This window comes from Crotalus tigris, unplaced genomic scaffold (genome assembly GCF_016545835.1).
Source record: "Crotalus tigris isolate CLP2741 ecotype Arizona unplaced genomic scaffold, ASM1654583v1 scf7180000023617.9722795, whole genome shotgun sequence".
NCBI lineage: Eukaryota > Metazoa > Chordata > Lepidosauria > Squamata > Viperidae > Crotalus > Crotalus tigris.
Genome location: NW_024100081.1, coordinates 4,449,903 through 4,467,478, shown reverse-complemented (window position 1 = coordinate 4,467,478; position 17,576 = coordinate 4,449,903). Strand labels below are relative to the sequence as shown.

Sequence of the window (17,576 nt, the reverse complement as noted above, 5' to 3'; positions counted from 1 at the left end):
CAGCATTCCCAGCTAGAATGGATTTTGGGAAGAATCAGTTAAAGAATTTACATAATCTAATGCATTGTATGAAGTGATATGTATTCTCAGTTTTGATTTGGACTTGTGAGATCCATCTTCTCCCCTTGTAATTTTGGTGAATATCTGCACCCTTTTTTGCAAAAAATAAAGTGGTTAAGATTATAACCCTTAGATCTTTCAGTTTAAATATATTTGTGAGCTCCTGAGTATCAGGTTTTTATAGAAATTACGTAGTTTTAATTAAATCTTAGAAATATATAATATATGAGTTCAAACCTTAAAAGTAATTTTCTTCAATTCCTGTTCAGTTCTTTAAACAGTTTCTGACAGGAGGCTGAAATCTTCTTTGAAAGCCTCCAGTGAAGTATAGTACATTGGTTTTAGGACACAGTTCTATTGCTTAATATCTCTTACTATCAAAACTTTTCTCTTAATATTTAACATACATTTTCTTTCTTTTAATTTCAACCTTATCCTGTTGTCACTTTTAATAGAAAAGTGGTCTAATCTTGCATATGGCTGCCTTATAGATCAGTGCTAGCATGCTAGCTGGGATATTCTGGGAATTGAAGTCCATCTTAAAGTGGCCAGGTTGAGCAATACTGTTATAGATAATTGTAGATCAGGGGTGTCAAACTGCGGGCCAGATGCGGGCCAGATGCGTCATGGCGAAGCGGTGCCCACCCCACTGCCAGCAATGGAAAAAAAAAGTCACTATACATCACGACACATCACGTGATGTTACGAGATTGACACCCCTGTTGTAGACCATTATCACACTCCTATTTGTCATCTTTTTTTGCAAGGTAATTTGTCCAATTCCTTTAACCCTTCCTTCTTGGGTTTAGTTTCAGACCTCATCATGCTACCTCTCCCCTGAACCTGATTCAAGTTGTCTAAGTCCCATTAAAATACAGTGCCAAGTGTCGTGGCCAGAAATGATCAAAGCATTACTATCAGAGTGCAGTGGAATTATTGCTTGCTAATAAATGGATGAAATGCTTCTGTTAATACAGGCCAGTATCATATCACCTGTGTTAGCTGTTATGTCATACTGATTGCTGAAGTTTAATTCTAGTGCTCCAAGGTGCACTTATTTGATGTTTTCCACCAAGATCAAGACCTCAAACTTTCCTTAATATTCCTCCTACCAGATATGACTCGGTGTGTAAACATACTAAGATTATTCTTGAACCATGAGTGGCCAATTTCCTGCCCTGGTATCATTATCAAATGTAATACACATTCTTTCCATTCCAACTTTTAGATCATTTAGGAAGACATTGAACAGAACTGCAATAAGACCCTGAGCGATCTCACTCAGTATTTCCCCTCAGGACAATTTACAAACTCTCTTTTGGGTGGGTTGTTCAACTGGCTATTACAGATTATCATTTAACAGACATCTTGTTCTTAAGGATATAATTTAAAATCTTGTTAAATGCTTTACTAATATCATGGTGCAATCCCTTTACAACGCTTCCTTTCTTAAACTATCACTGTTATAAAAAGAAAGGATATTGGTCTGACATTACTTGACAACCCTATACTGTTGTCTAAGTTCTAAGTTCCCCCTCTGTTATATTTTGAATGTTTAAGCTATTTGCAAAAGTGAAAAATTAACTATTAAAGTAGGCTATTTTTTATATTTTATTCTATTAATTTGATAGTTTTTCAGCATGCATGAAAACATAGTATTTATTTACTGCTCAATGTTCTCCCCCTTTTTGAGTAAACTTTCTAGTTTACTTTCTAGTCTAGTCCAGGGGTATCAAATGGGTGGCCCATGGGCCAGATGCGTCATGCACAGGACACGCCCACCCCAGCTCCACAAAGGCAAAAAATGTCATGATACATCATGATACATCACGTGATGTGATCAAGTTTGACTAGTCTGTAGAAATGTATGGTTAAAAATGTTAGTTATTTTTTAAAAAAACAGTGCTGCTATCAGCTGTCATAAGGCTTTATTTCTCATATGTAAATCTGTAACATAATGGGAATTTATGGCACTTGAGATATACATATTTGAAGAAACCTGGAGAATTGTAAATTTCTAATCCTGGATTTGATTGTATTTTTTTAATAGATACAGTACATTCAAAACCTGAGATCGGGTATCCATGATTATAATTGACAAATGAGAAATGCCAGCCTAGATAAATATTTAAAAATAGAGGAGAAGAAAGAGTAAATAAGGGATCACATAGTTTTTCACACATGTCTGAAAGTAAAAATGGCATTTCTACATTTCACACATTTCTGAAAGTAAAAATGGCATTTCTGAAGAGAATTTTCAATCTAGGTGGGTAACAGTACTAAAGCCAATAACTTGTGAGCTTTATTGAATACTATAGTACTGTGGTGGCGAACCTATGGCATGTGCACACAGAGCCCTCTCTCTGGGCACGCACGCCATCGCCCCAGTCCTAGGCCTTCAGCTGGGTTTTATAAAACCTTTTCACTTTAGGCCTCCGCCGCCATGTGCAAAAAAAAAAAAAAGGTTCAATCAATCAATCAATTTCAACTTCTCACGGGAAAAAAAAAAAGATCTCGCAAAGTTGGAATTGATTGATTGAACTTTTTAGTCCCACCCAGTCTGCCGTCACCACCGCAGCCACGCCCACCCAATGGGCCATGCCCACCCAATAGGCCACGCCCACCCGGCACCCGACGATACATAAGTGGGTTTTGGGTTGCGGTCTGGGTACTCGGTCTCTAAAAGGTTTGCCATCACTGCTATAATATTTAATTTTGAGTAAAAATGCATAGGATTATTTTTCTGAGATTATTTTCTTAGATTTGTTCAGCTCTGATTTGAGTGATCTGCTTTCCTATTTTTAGTATTCAGTAACATGTTACTACATTTGCCAGGGCCTGTGTGTGCAGTTTATACATTTACTGGATAAATTTTATTTTGTTCTTTTCACTGTAAATGGATAAGAATGTGCTTGTGGTTTTTTAGTATGTTAGATCCTGATTACGCTTTATTAATTTCTCCATTGTCCAGTCTTGCCACAAGGGTTTGCATCATTTAGAAGAATAATGTATAGATTGTGTTCTTATGCTTGCTAGGAACATTAGACAGAGCATACGATAGAAGGAAAACATAGTGATTATAATGCACTTTCCTCTAACATTACATATCATGAATAATAACTCATAATTGCCTTTTTCATTATCCCTTTTTAAAAAATGATACCAATAACTACAACCTTTCAAGATAGTATCAAATATAAATAGAGTTTAGAGAGTTTCAGAATATCAAGAAAAATTAATCTTGTTGAAAGTATTTTTCTGAGAAATTTAGAACAAAGATGAATAATTCTGTATTCCAATGGTGATTTTAGTATTGGGTAATATATTCTGAAAGATAATTGATTGGAGAGACTTGGGTGTGGATTTTCATATTGGAATTAATCACATATAAAGTAAAAATGAGAATAGAGAATAGTCTAGTTTTTTAAGCAGCTATGTTTGTTTGATGGGCTTCTAGAATCTCTTATTATCCAATACTGTGCTCATAAAGAGATGTTTTGCTGTTACAGCAGCTACCAGTAGCATTTTGTTAATTTTATACATTTCGCTATACAAGAATATGTCAACCCTTGGTAGCCAGCTCTGGAAACAAGATTCCACAGGAACACCAGAACTATATCTCATTGAGATAGGTTATAATAATAGAATCTGCAAATTGATGTCTTCCCTTTTCTTCTTCTAATATCCATGGAATTTGGAGTGGGGGGGAGGGCTAGTCTGTGTTTCTTTGTAACTCTCCCGCTTCTCTGAAATTAACACATCTTTCATCTGCACTTGGTGTTCCCCTAACAACCTCTGGATTCCTTCTCTAAGTTGTCTCCCTGGCTTTCTGTACTATATTAAAGACTAGTAGAACGTTTGAGAAACTAAACTCTGTCAAACATATGCCTAGGCCAGGGGTAGGCAATCTTGGCTCTTTTATGACTTTTATTCCTGGCTCAGGAATTCTGGGAGTTGAAGTCCACGAGTCATAAAAGAGCCAAGGTTGCCTACCCCTGGCCTAGGCTATAATTTCATCTAAAGTAGATGAATAGAACATGTCTTCCTATCTTAAGGAGAGAATTAATATACAATGAATTAATATATAATATAGTTAATATTTTTAGTCGTAGTAAACATGTAGGAAAATAGTTGAATCATAAATTGGAATTAATTGGTTAAAGTTAAGCAACCACCATGAGATACTACATTGCCAGTCTCATTCTTATTGAGATATGGTGCCTTCTACTGGTCTCTGTACAGAAGATATATATTGTGTAAAAATAGACAAATCCTTCTAATGGAGGGAGGTGGAAGTCATGTAAAATCCTGTACATGGGGCCATGGCATAATGTAATATTTATCTCTCTCTGCTCTTGAGAGCTTAAGCAAGGTGGACTACATAATCCATTCTGGTAGTATTTTGGCTAAATACTATTATTTAAGGCTGTTCAGTGCTTCAGATTCAAGGGAAGAAATGCTATTTGGAACATATGTGGATATATGGCACCTTTTAGGAGCGTCTTTAAACCAAGTGCATTTTTTCACATGATTGTACAACAGCTACAATGCCATGCCATGCCCAGGAAAAGATGAGCTGCTTTATAGCATTTATAACGTGTTATTGCATGTTGTATTCACCCCACATCACATTTCTTCCTTCAGATCTGAAGCACCTCAGAGCACTTATAATCTATGCTTAGTAATGAAAGTGTTCAGCATTACTCTCATCAAATGTAAAATAACCCAAAATGTGTTATAATTGTTAAAATACCGCTTTAGAATTGTTAAATTTCCTTCAGCTGTGGCAAAACTAAATATGAATGATGAGCAATGCAGTTCAAAATCTCTAAAGGTATGTATAGGTTGCAGATACTAGGACTGTTTTGAATTTGAGGAATGAGGGAATACATTGACATATGCATGGGTATATGCATAGTACTTGTCGGCATCTCCTTAAATGAAATACATTTTTCCACAAATTGCATGACACTAAAAAAAACAAACTATAGCTGCTTTAAGAAGTTTCCAAGAAATACTACTGGACACCCTTTAGATTCGTTTTGAATCCAGAATTTTACACTGCATAATGTTAGTAAAAAATACTGTAAAAAAAGTTGCTATTTTGTAGTTTCAGTTCAACAAAAATATTTTAAGGGATCAATATTTTATAATAAGTAGACTCACAAAGTTAGTGTTGACATGACTTGTTTACCAATAGGTAAAAATGCAGCCCAACTGACAGTTGATATAAAATGTGCATTGCTTAAAAAGAAATTGTTTCAAATCATGGATAAAAATGCAGTTCAAAGGTTGTTATGAAAGATAAAATAATGTCTTGAGTTTAACTTCAAAACAAATCTAGCCACCAATTCAGAATCTGACCTTTGTAATCTCTTGCTAGCTAGATGCTTTAGTCAGTACAATAACAGCTCTGGAAAATGAACAACATCCATGGATTCTGTTCCTTATTTTTTATTTATATTTTTTATTAAATCTCCCTTTCTTTTTGCATTGTCTTTCTCCTTCTGTCAGAAATGGTGCACAAATGTTATTTTAATCTACCTATTTTTATGTTCAGATTGTCTACTATTTAGATTGCTTTTTTAAATACTGTTCAGTGCCTTTGGTGGGGGAAGGGTACTTAACTAATAGTGGGATGAAAAGCAAAGCATTTGAGTCCTGCATACTGTACAAATGAAAAGAAACTACATACATTTTGTCTTGTATATAAATGTGAAGAAACTTCTCAGGACAGTATGTATGTATTGCAAGCAGATGTTTTTGCTAAGACTATGCATAGTGTGTGACAAAATAAAGGAGAAATTCAAATTACTTTGGCTTATCAATATAATCATAACTTCCTTGGATAAGTCTAAAAAGGCAAAGAGTAAATGTATATCTAGCTCTAGTTCTTAAGGGATGCAAAATAATTTTAACATGTTAATTTAACACATTTTTTGTTGATGTACAAGTTCACTCAATGTTTTAAAGATATTGACATTTTTAGCTAATGCAATACTTTATAGAATTGTTTAGATTTTGGTATTGTCTGTGTGTACATATATGTGGTTAAACTATTACTTATATTCTACTTAAATACACATTCAAATGCATCCATTTTAATATCTCTTCTAGCATGTAAATGAAATATTTTTAAACATCTGGCTGTTTGAAAAACTGTCCAGTTCCTGCCAGAAACTTTGTTTTTTCTTTCTAACAGATAATACAGTTGATAATGAAAAAAAAGTAATGGATCTTGAAAGAGGCAGGATCAGAATACTGTATGATGCCGTAAAAGATGTTTAGCTGTTAAGTATTATTAGCAAAATGAATTCAGAAAGTATGAAAATATTTTTGTGTGTACATTTTCCTTTGAGTTTATCCCATCTATTTTCCCTTAACTGTTTTGCACTGATATAAAATGGAATTAGTCAGAGAATGACTAAATTAGATGTTCACATGAACTTTCTCTAACATTTAGAAAATTTAATTTAATCATTCTACATTTTGCTGTTACCATGTATCTGTTTTGTCGTGGTATTAGAACTAAAGCCACATATTTACTGCTTTATTTTATTCTCTAATTGCTTTCACTCTCTTTGTTGGATATAACACATATTGGATTAACATTAATTCATGGAAGATTTGCTCGTGAATTTTTTTTCCCCTTAAAGATACATAGAAGTGCCAGGTCCTCACAATCCCTGAAGACTTTTTCCTGGAAAATTGGCTTCTTATTATAAAATAAGCAGACAATACCCATACATGCTATTATCCATCACATTGTTTTGGTAAAGTTTCACTTACCTCTAGGATATGCTGCCTACAGTTGGTCTACATAATTATTGATGAGGGAGAAAATAGATATATAAGAAAAGTGTTTATCCAGAATACTAACCAAAGTAAAGAAGTGCTGTAAAAGCTACAGTGGAAGTAGGAAAATAGAGTCAGAGTAGTAGGACTGTGATCCATCTGTTGGTCTGCCTCTAAAGAGTATTGTTGTCAGCTGATATACATAATTGGATGATAAGATAGAGAGGGTTTTGCACTTTTAGGCTGTGGAACTTGTTAGTTAAAGCCACACAATCACTTCTGGATGGGTGGCTCACAAGTGTAATAAATATTTCTAAAATATCAGAATCTTATCAAGAAGTAGAGCATTAATAACAATGTTTGCAAAATAAACTGTTTATTGTAAATGCAGAACTAAATTTCCAGTATATAAAAAAATAAAACTTGAATTTCACAATTATTTGCAAAGTTAATGTTTTAACCAAATATAATTAATCATTGTTCATGACTGGGATGTGATTGCTTTAAGTTCAGTATTTAGGCAAATTCATATTATTGTAAGAGAAGAGCATCTTATCTGTTTAGACTACAGGTGTTTCTATAAGTTATTGCTTCAAATAAGGAGGTTCTCTCAGAAATGTATGTTGTTGCAAACAATATATTTCCAATCTTTGACTAGCAATTCTAGCATATTCTTTTAAAAACTCTATCCAGAAATATATAAGTTCTACATGACAAAATGTTGCTTATAGTGTGAAATCAGTTGCATTTAATTTCCTAAAGCTTGTACTATAAGAAGAAGCAGCAAAATCAAAACTGGAAATTTGTTTTGCTTTTTCTGTTTTCATCACCATCTGCAATTGCTCCAGTTTGTAAATGTATCTGGAAAATATTCATATTACATAAATGTGAATGATGCCTAATAAAAACAATATGCATATATTAAGGAATATATAGATTGTGTTTAATATTATGAAGCTGAAAAATTATGCAGGAAAATCACCATTTGTGATGTCACTTAGAATGAATCCCTTACTTAGGAATGTTGATGGCATGGATTTTTTCCATTGTGAATGCCTGGAGGAAGATATTTAAGCACCCATCTTTCTCCTGCATGCATGCCTTTGCAAACATAATTTTCGTATATCTTACTCCAGAGGAGGTTTCACGTCAAACAGGTTTGAGGCATATGTACATTGCAGCCAAGCAATGCAATTCTAATTTTCTTTATTAATTCCCAAACTGTTCATAGAACTTACCTTAAGTAGATGCACATAGGATAGCACCTCGATGGTTAAGCAGGCTTTTTGGGGGACACCTACATGCATACTAATGATTATGGTCCGCATTATGGAAAGTAAATAGGGAAGGAAAGATTCACATCATTCAATTTTGTGCTGCTAAGTAAGTTAAAAACTTTTGCTGGATTTCTAGCTCTCTCTGCTTTTAATTCCTTTAGCTGCCTTTTAGAAATTTGGACTGCTTAATGCTTGGGGAAATGTGTGTTGGATTTGGGGAACAGGCAGGAAGTTGGGTTTACATTTCAATAAACATTTAAAAATTGGGGAGCTTTATAGTAAAATCTACCACTTATATGCATCTTACCAATGTACGGTACATTTAATTATTGTTCCTTTTTGCCTATTAAGAAACTCATTACTTTTCCTTCACATTTTTCCCCAAAATTTCACCATAATCAAACCCCTGATTTCAGAATCTGTGTGATAGAACATGATTACATTTTTAGATCTCTGCTGAAATTCATCCTGTATAATTTCTTTAATCTGATTATGCGTCCTGCTGTCTGCTTCAGGTTGCATATTACTTCAGAACTGTGCTCCCTACTGTCTCAGATTTCTCTCAGTTTGCTCTTTTTCAATTGTGAGTTCTACTTCTTTTAACTGCAAAGTGAAACAATCAACTCCTCTGTTTATCAAGGACATTCTCCAACTGCCAAAGTGTTATTTTCTTATTTTAAAAACTTTGTCAGAATCTTTGACAATTTGTACTAGTAATATGCCTTTTAATTCCTAGTCAAAATTTCCTGAGTTCTTGGCCAATCAAAAGTGTTCTTTTCTGTCTCCCAATTAGGACTGTACATAAAATGGAAAATATGTTTTGTTTTGAACTTAAAACAAACTGTTGCATAATGGAAGTTCTGTTGAAACATTTTGGTTATTTTTGTTGCAGTTTTGTAGAAATAAAACCCAGAACATTTGAGTTATGCTAGTTCAATTAAAACATTGGAAATGACCCAGAGTGGTTTTTATAGGGCTGTTAGGGCAAGAGTAGTGTAAGTTTCTCTTTTTTCCCTTTTCCACATGATTTATTACCTTTCCTTCCTTCCTTCCTTCCTTCCTTCCTTCCTTCCTTTCCTTTCCTTCCTTCCTTCCTTCCTTCCTTCCTTCCCCTTCCTTCCTTCCTTCCTTCCTTCCTTCCTTCCTTCCTTCCTTCCTTCCTTCCTTCCTTCCTTCCTTCCTTCCTTCCTTCCTGTTGTCACCTGTGATCTATTGGCCTATGCACCTATCATTCAATCTATCAAAGTCTCAGCATATTATGTCCTGCTGGCCCATCCACCCCATTTTCCCCAGCATCTCTGTTTGCTCCTCTGACTTCTACATACAGGAAATCTTCACCCTTGGCTTTTTCCTATTCTTACACCGTTTTTCTGAATTACCAAAACTTTTGTTTGGAACAATCATATTTTGGTTATATTGGAACAAAAAATCTCTTATTATGTGATGCATGTTGACCATCCAACATGCAAAGCATGCAAGTTTAGGTTAATACACAGAACATTTTGCATAGTTCAGCTCATAATAATTTTAAAGCATAAAGGAATTGTAATTTTCAGTACGTGTCAGAATATAGTTTTTTGAATACTTAAATATAAATGCAATACATTTTCAATTTGCAAGATGAACCTAGAAATTATTGAGCATTTTTTGCAATGGCAGGGAATATTGGCTTTTATATAGCTATATTTCTTGAATAATTTATTTGGCCAAGTTGATTAAACACACAAGGAATTTGCTCTGGTACAAAAGCACTTTGTTGCTCCACTTCAAAAGCAACATGATAATGATAATGACAATGAGGATAACAATAATAATAACACAACAACCCAGATCCAGTCTGAACATCTGATTCAACTAATACTGTGTTTCCCCGAAAATAAGACCCAATTGGAAAATAAGCCCTAGCATGATTTTCCAGGACGGGCATAATATAAGCCAAAAATAAGCTCCAGTTAAAATCAGCCAGACGGACGCATTTATTTCCCCGAATACAAGCCCTAACTGGAAAATAAGCGCTATTGCGTCTTTTGGAGCAAAAATTAACATAAGACCTAGTCTTATTTTGGGGGAAACACAGTAATAATACCAATAAAAGAGGGAGCAAAGAAGATAAGGATAAATGATACTACAGCCATTAAGTGTTCAGCAGAGTGATGGCATGAGGGAAATAATCTGTCCCTGTACCTAGTTGTTTTGGCACACAATGCCCAATAGTGCCATCCCAAGGAATTCTTATTCTGCTTTGTTCTGTTCTGCTCCTCCTCCTGCTGCTCCTGCTCCACTCCCTTTAAAGGTTTATTTGTATTCTGTTCTGTTCCTACTCCTACTCCTACTCCTACTCCACTCCCTTTAAAGGTTAGGCTGGCATGTAGAATCTGGAATCTGATAATATCTTGTATTTGTATACATAGTTTTATGAATGATGCAGATTTGAAGTTTGAAATATAATTTTGCCACCCTCAGATTGACCCTCCTGTTTAGTACCTTCCATGGCAGAGATCAAATAGAAAGGCTTTGGTTTGAATCTGAAGAAAGAGGGATCCAAAGTCTCAAACTATTATTATGGATGTGAGAGATTATAGGGAGCCTGGGAGAGAAGTGAAAAAAAAAACACAGACATAAGTTGTCAAGAGACAACTCACAAACAGCAGTTTAACTCAAGTAGAAGAAAATCTGAATAAGTGTTTCAAATCTCTTCAAAGGAGAGTCTCTTTGCTCTCTTTATTAATGGCTATAGCATCCTTACTGCAGCTGAAAATTACACTGGGCTTGGAAACTCCAACTGTTTTTCTAATGGCAAAGCCCTCATCCTTTATGTCATCATCAAACCTTTCATTTGGAATTAGTTTCCAAGTTCTCAAAAATGGATCATGTATTGTGAAAAACGAAATCTTTGAACACACTACAAACATCTTTCTAAGAACTTCAATGTAACTTCCAATTATGTTGATTTCTCATTTTGTGGCATTGTTATTGTTTTTCTTTCAGCTATCAATCAAAATAAATAACACATTGTCACCTACAGTGCAGTGTATTAACTTCCAAGAGTTGTTACTGTGATACAGTTTGAAAAGAGTAATAAATTGCTTTGAAATTGTTGTGCAGGTTCATTGATTTAGCTGCCTGTGAATGAAATGTTTCATATATGTGTATGACTTCAAGAGTGATATTGGCATTTTGTACAACATTTTATTATCTTGCCAGTTTGGTGATATTCTTGTAAGAGCATTTTGTGGAGCAGCGATATGGTCATAATACTTAAAAGAAGATGTTCTGTTTTTAAAAGATAAAATGTTATTTCCTGCAATTGTTTTGCAAATTCATCTTTACTTTATACGTACTTTTAAGTTGATGAGTGGAAAGACACTTTCCTTGTTATACTCATTGTTTACTTTCTATGTCCGGAACATGGTATTATTGTTATTTTCAACAAATTCTGGCTGAGTTTGATACTTCTTTTATTTCTCTGCTAGTGTATAATAATTATATATACTCTTTTACACAAATATTTTCTGAAAATTCAAAATCCGTATCAATTTAAGCAGGATGGATGAAAGTATGGTTATGAGATGCCTTATTTGTAAGGAAGACTCTTCAGTGCTATATTCACTATCCAAAACCAGAAATATGTTCTGGTTTCCAGGAACTTATCCTAGACAACTGGCAAGAGTAGCACCAACAGCTGGAAATTCACCTAGGCAGCAACAGCATCACATAAACAACCGTTTAATATTTGCTGATAATGCTACCTGTGTTGATACTTGGAGAGAATAAATATAGTATCAGTTTTAGTTAGTTATTAAAATCATAGAATGTAAGTGTAGGAAGACATTGGAGATAATTTAACCCAACCTACTGTGTAAGAATTAAACAGGAATGGTTGAACATATCTTACTATTAGGAAATGTTTCCTGATGTTCCACTAAAATCTAATGTACTTCCTTGTGATTTAAATGCACTGTTTCATGTTGTCTCTTCTGAAGCAACTGTGAATTGCCGTGCCCCTTCTTTGCATGACTCCAAGTAAGTTGTCGTGTCTTCCCAGGCTTCTTCAGACAAAACATGTTAGACATCTCCAACCCTTTCTAAACGGATTTTCCTTTCATTCCATTTTCCACCTATTTATTTTCTTTGGGATATTCTTCAGTTTATTAGTATCTTTCTTAAAATGCATTGCCAAACATTAGATGTAGTATTTTAGGTGTGGTCTGATCAAGATTGAATAAAGAGGATCATTGGCTTTTCTTTAAGTTGCTATTATGTTTCTATTGATGCAGCCTAGAATTACATTTACAGTTTTAACAGATGCATTACACTATCATCTTATGTCTTGTTAAACATCCAGATCTTTTTGGTTGTATTCATGGCAAAAAAAAAAAAAAAAGGACTTGGATTTTTCGTCCCAGATTTTAACTCTTTGCATTTGCTCTTGTTGAAGTTTTGGAGGTTTGCCCATTATTTCAGTTTGTTAGGAGCTGTCAAACCTGCCTACACTGGAGTACCATATTATCTTCCTCAGCAATTTTCTGTCAGTTCATTTATAAATATGTTGGACAGCATTGAGCTGTTGATAATCATATTTACTAATCCTTCAAATAGCTTATAAATACGTTGAACAACATGGAGCCTTGAATGGAACTCTACCATATGCCACTGATATACATTTGTTTGAAACCGTACTGTCTTCATGGCCTAGCCCAATGGTGGTGAACCTATGGCATACGTGCTAGAGGTGGCACTCAGAGCCCTCTCTGTGGGCATGTGCGCCATTGCTCCAGCCCCGCCTCACCCCGTGGTCCCCTCCTCCCCAACACCCCCCAGAGGAGAGTCACCCCCGGACGCGGCCCGCGTAGAGCTCCATGGAGCTCCGCAGCCAAGGACATGGCAGCTGGGCAGCGGGGACAAGATTCCACCCTTACATTCTGTCGCGTGCAGATGATGCTGCAGGGCGCAGGTGGAGGGCGTGGCCACCATGGTGCTGCTGGGCCACCTGGGCGATCTGCAGTGGGCAGTGGAGGCAATGGGTGGCCCTTCAGGTGGGCGGGCTGTGGGGCAGTGTGGGAGGCAATGTGGGGCAGGCTTTGGGCACTCGGTCTCTAAAAGGTTCGCCATCACTGGCCTAGCCTATATTTTACCATGTTCTTTACTATTGGGGTTGGGGACCCCTACTGTAGAAGACTCTCTGAAAATACAATGGTATCCTAAGCTACTCCCTAATTTTTTTTTGCAATTATTTTTTAAGTAATAACATTTTTTAAAAAAAGTTTCAACCATACTTTGTTCCCTCAGACCTGAAATTTTTGCCTAGTACTGGCTCTCTTGAAGTCTAAGACGTCACTGAGGAATTTTTCAGACTCAGTTTTGGCTGAGTAGGTTTTCCCCACAGATATCTGAGTTGTTGAAATCTCCCAATATTATCATGGTATGTTTTTGCTCCCTGAAAGTTCTGCAGTCTACCTCAGTGATATCCAGATTGCCTGTCTTGACAGACTATGGTATATCTTCACAATAATGCTTATTTTTGTTTACCCTTCCATGAACGCATACTAATGAATTACAACAAATAGTACCAGTTTATTTTTGCATTTGTACATACACTCTCAATAACATGTTAAAACTATTGTCTTATTTAGTATTCTGGAGAGTTTTATTTTTAAAAATCAATTGTTTGTTTGATAATTCTATAACTGTTTTATGTTGTTGAATTGTTAATCATTGCAGATTGACTTGCCTTGCCAGGAACTTTCAGGTTCAGATGCGAAAATAAATACCCAAATATGCTCAAATGGAGCTCTGTATTCATATTTCTGGATCTCAATATGTATATGCCACTCCTTCACACCTATTGCCATTAACATCCCATTTCTCTGGCTTGTCTTTTTCAGTTTTACATTTTAGTCCTTGCATTCCTTTATTGAGATTTCTCTGTCCAGTTTTCATTAATCATCTCTACTCTATTAAATTTTATTTGTCTTCTAGCATTGACACTTCTATTCCTTATAATCTGTATATCAGAAATGATTTCTGTAAATTAAGAAAATCCTAACTAAATGTACATACCTCTAGTTTTTTCTAGTTGAAGACTTTAAGAGGTGTAATTTATCTTTTTTTGTTTGCTGCTAGAAATTTTGATCCAACAAGGATAATTATGAACTATGAATTAAAGGCAGGATATCTAAGCAGGAATTAATGCAACATGGGAACCCTAAAAGGAAATCTTCCACACATTCACTCAGCGGTTCAGCTCTTTACCGTAAACCTGACACTTTAACCCCTAACCTGTTCCTTACCCATTACATAACACATTCACCCATCTAGGCCTATTGAAATAGACAATCCAGAAACAGTAGGAACAGGGGTGGAGACATATCTCTGAACCTGAGACACAAGAGAAAAGGGCCCACAAACATCTCCCCTCCCACTTAACCCCTCTTGGCTTCAAGGAGATAGTGTAAAAGTACTTAGCTTTGAGACAGGATCTCAACATATTGTTCTGCTCAATCCTGGACAAGCCCCAGTTTTAGTAAATTCTTTCCCCCGTGAATCAATTTACAACTGGAAACCCCACAATCTACTTGAACCACGTTTATTTGGACAGCAGTGGGTTCAAACTGCAAGGTTCTGCCTACTGAAGAAGGTTACAAACAACCTTTATATAGTTGTATAATAAATGCTGACAGTAATGATGACAAATGCCAATCATAACATGGCCTAGATTTTGTGCTTATAGTGATATAAGCTATATAGTAAAGTGGAGGTTGGCATTGATGAGTTTTTGTGATTAGTTACTATCCAGCCTCCATAAAAAAATGCAAGTCCTGAATTAAGATAACTCATGAGCTAGCATCTCAGATATTGTCATCTACAATTATGAAAGTCTGTTTTAGAAGCATACAGAGCAATGAATGTATCTTCCAATGTGAAGCAGGTGAAGTACATTCATTAACACATATTTTTCTTGCATAGTTTTATAGGAAGGATCTGTATGATTAATATTATACCAAAATATACTGATGGATCCCTGCAGTGGCATCTGTACTGTTTTTAATGGTTATTAAAATGGTAGACATATTAGCTATATTTCTGTTTTCTGAATGAAACCTTATATGTGGTGGCTGTTTCATTTTTAGGATCAAGCACAACATAGAAATTCAACTGAACGATCTGACTTTGCAGTATATATGATGGATAGGCATTGCCTGAGTTGTTTCTTAATGCTTATATAAGATTAAAGGTAAGGCATGGTAAGTGATACTGTATCTTAGAATTTTAAATCTATTTTTTTCATAATTTGTGTATTTACATCTTTGATATTTTTCCGATATGGCAATGTTATAGAGTTCTTCTCAAAAATAAATTTGATAGAATTTATAGGTAGTCCTTGACTTATGACCATTTATTGATTATTTTAATTAAAGATGGTGGCGAAGAAAGTAACTTACAACTGGTCTTTGCACTTATGACCGTCACTGCCTCCCCATGATCACGATTCAGGCACTTTGCAATTTGCATGTGTTTACAGCGGTTGCAGTATCCTGGGATTACATGATCACAATTTGCAAATTTCCCAGCCAGCTTCCAATAAGCAAAGTCAATGGGGGAAGTTTGAATTGTTTAATAACTGTGACATTCACTTAACAACCGTGGCAAACAGTTCCAAATGTGGTTGTAAGTTGAGGACAACCTATACAATAATTTTAAAATACACTGGATACCTCCCAGATGAATTGTAACATGCTCAACATGGAGTTGCCTTAGAAGCTGAAGCGGGTGCAAAATGCAGTGGATCAGGCAGTTCTATGCACTCCTCAAGCAGTGCACTTTACACCTCTGCTCTGTGAGCTGCATTGGCTACCAGTGTGCTTCCAGGAGCAATTTAAGGTGCTAATGTTGACCAATAAAACCTTACTTAGCATGGGACCAGAATATTTGATATACTGTGTCTCCATGGTTATATCTACTGTACTATCTCATCAGATCCAGCAGGAGAGGCATTACAGGTCCCATCGACTAAGGAATGTCATCTGATGGGACCCAGGAAAGGAGCCTTTTCTGCCATGGCGGCTGCCCTTTGGAACATCATTTTCCCCCAGTACTTAGATTGGCACCTTCCCTTCTGGCATTTAGGAAGGGTTTGAAGACTTGGCTGTGCCATCATGCCTGGTGGTCCAGCAATAGTGGTGAGCCTTTGGCGATATTCAATGAATATGATTGCGAATATGTCTTATTGAATTTTTAATTATGGTTTTAGATTAGTTATATGCTGTTGTGTTTTTTTTCAACTATTTCTACTGTGGTTTTATTGTGAGACTCTGAGACAAGGTTGAACTCTTAAAAGTAAAAAAAAAAAAATCATTGTGATATAAACCGTCACAAAAACTGCTGAAACATTAACATTCCCACCTAGAAATTGGAAAGATAACTGAAAATGTTTTTATTCTTGCTTTACTTAGCAGTTCTGAAAAAAATCCTGGGGAATATTTGATCCTGTAGATTATTTATAGGTGATGATGTGCTGCCAATCATTTTATAATCAGTAAAGTGAAATAAAAGCATAGTTAGATGCATTTTTCAAAATTGACCACTTCAATTTCCTCAGAAAGCATTTTTCATTAAGGTTTGTAGTGAGGATACTAAACTAACTGAATTTTAGGAAACAAAATTGTATCTTCTATATTCAGCTAGTATTAGAGAATTTTGTTTAAAAGTCTGGGGAGTAAAATTTCAGGAGCAGTACAGTACTGGAGGATTGCATACTTAGGATAGTTGGTACCAAATCTCCAAGTGTGCACTATTCTGTCTTCTCTTTTTTGATCAGTCATCTGATTAATTTATTTACTCATGACCATTTTCTCTATCTTTCACTCACATTCCTTTACATATGCATTTATCTATTATGCAGAGAGCAATATAGCCTCAAATAACCTTCATACCCTCTCTCATACTTTTTCATTCTCATAAATGTACATACTCCCATCTTTTCCTTCCATACATATCTTCCCTTTCAAACTCCCAGACTAAGTAGAGCTTAGTCTGGGAGTTTTTTACTTTTTTTTTTTAACCATTCCTGCGGTTTCTGTTACTAACGTATTACTTTATTGTACCTGCAGTCTAAGCTGTTTGACAATAAAGGAACTTCTAATAGAGACAGAAAAGGCTATTGATTTATCTGTTGATAATTTGAGACTATTTGCCTCAGACTATATTGAATGATGCCTACCACACAGTCTAACCATCAGATTGCTATGTGTTTGCATACATAGATTTTAAAATGTATGATTTCTTTCAGCATTTGAAATGTGTGAAGTTAGAGACTGATAAAATAAATATTAATAAAAATTTAGTAAGGTTTGAATCCTCAGTGCTTATGAAATTTGCTTTATTGACAATCTTATACTGGAAATGAAACATTATTTATATTTATTAGAATTGTAAATAATGCTT

At 35.3% G+C, this 17,576-nt stretch overlaps 1 protein-coding gene across 9 annotated transcripts in view; it reads left to right on the top strand.

The window, feature by feature from the left end:
• Positions 1 to 17,576, top strand: part of ZFYVE9 (zinc finger FYVE-type containing 9) — a 50,046-nt gene that overhangs the window by 1,760 nt on the left and 30,710 nt on the right. For 3 of the 9 annotated variants that reach the window (XM_039320007.1, XM_039320011.1, XM_039320015.1), the window contains exon 2: positions 15,263 to 15,366. The gene's annotated coding sequence lies outside the window, so the exon portion shown is untranslated. Of the gene's footprint in view, positions 1 to 15,262; positions 15,377 to 16,109; positions 16,313 to 17,576 lie in introns of all 9 variants that reach the window. The other 6 variants (XM_039320008.1, XM_039320014.1, XM_039320012.1 and 3 more) reach the window with 3 other exon arrangements.